The following is a 1,453-nucleotide window of genomic DNA, read 5'->3' as shown; positions in this document are numbered from 1 at the left end:
TTTGTTTTGCTGTTTTTTAACATTTAAGCTTCATGGAAAATATATTTTTTTATATACTTTTATGTTATAATTAACAAGATTGTTCAATTCCTCTTTGTGCAGTTGACATTCAAAATAATAATATCAATTAGGCAAGCTAAAAACAGCAAAATTTTTTACAAACCCAAATTTTAATTTTTGATTTTTCACTGGCAAAATATTGTTTTTTGGGGGTACGGACGTTGGCTTCACAACAGATTTCTATATTTTTTTTATTTGGCATTTCTATGCATTACATTTATATAAACACTCAAACCTCCCAGTGTTAATCATGTAAAGCATGATTCCACATGCTTGAATCTCCACTCATGGTGACCAATCATAGTCCTTTTGGCTTTCATTTCTTCACCTGATTTTGGGAATTCACCTTTTCTTACCTGGAGGAACGGAAGCCATCTTTACCTACGACAACATTGGCGGGGTTCCGCATCGCGAACGCAGAGATTTGGTGTAAAAATAATGGAATCATGGTTAAACGTTGTCAGTGGGGAACGTGCAACTCCGACACCCGCTACCCGGAGCGCTTAGAGGGCGGGATTCACTTTATTCCGTTTCCCAAACCCAAACGGAGTCTGGAAAAATGTAAACGATGGATCAAGGCCTGCGGTCGACCTCATACTCGCTTGAATGAAACAATGATTAATAATTATTAATGATTAATAATTAATTAAAAACAACCTCCATCTTTATGTTGTCGGAGGTAAAGGTAAACATTTTTTTCCCCAAATGTCCTAAGCAACAAAGAAGGAGAAGTAAGCAAACAATTTTGTGTGAAACTTTCCTTGGGAGGCCATTTTCATGCAAGTCCACACTTTTACATGGAGCTAACTTTTTCTAGTTCTTAATTTTACAGTTACTTCCATTACCTCTTCCTTCTGTTAGTTAGTCAGCTTGATTTGCAACTTTAGCTTTTCAAGTTGGTTGAAAATTTGGGAAATAATTAACTGAAATATTTTTTCATCAAAAGTGAATATCTTAAGTTAATAAAGCTCCACAATTAAATTATGATGTATCTGATCACTTTGTACACCAATAATAAAAAATAAATTGACAATGGTAGCACATTAAGATGACATGGCCCTTCATGCTGCTTTTGCAGGACAATATACTGTATATGACTATCAGATTTAATGATTACTGATTCTTGTGTAATGTCTTTTTTTTTTTTTTTTTTTTTTTTTTTGTAACCCCTCCAGGGGGTCTTTTTGTGGGCTCTAGTGTCCCTTTTTATGAAGTAGGCTGACAGGAAACAGGGAAGGAGAGGGGGGAAGACATGCGGTAAATGTCGCCGGGTCCGGGAGTCGAACCCGCGACCGCCGCGTCGAGGACTTGAGGCCTCCAAATGTGGGTCGCGCTAACCCCTACGCCACCACGGCACGCCCGTAATGTCTTTTTTCACCTTTAATTATTATAT

This window comes from Xiphophorus hellerii, chromosome 3, assembly GCF_003331165.1.
Source record: "Xiphophorus hellerii strain 12219 chromosome 3, Xiphophorus_hellerii-4.1, whole genome shotgun sequence".
Classification (NCBI taxonomy): domain Eukaryota; kingdom Metazoa; phylum Chordata; class Actinopteri; order Cyprinodontiformes; family Poeciliidae; genus Xiphophorus; species Xiphophorus hellerii.
Note: the sequence above shows the minus strand (reverse complement) of the source record.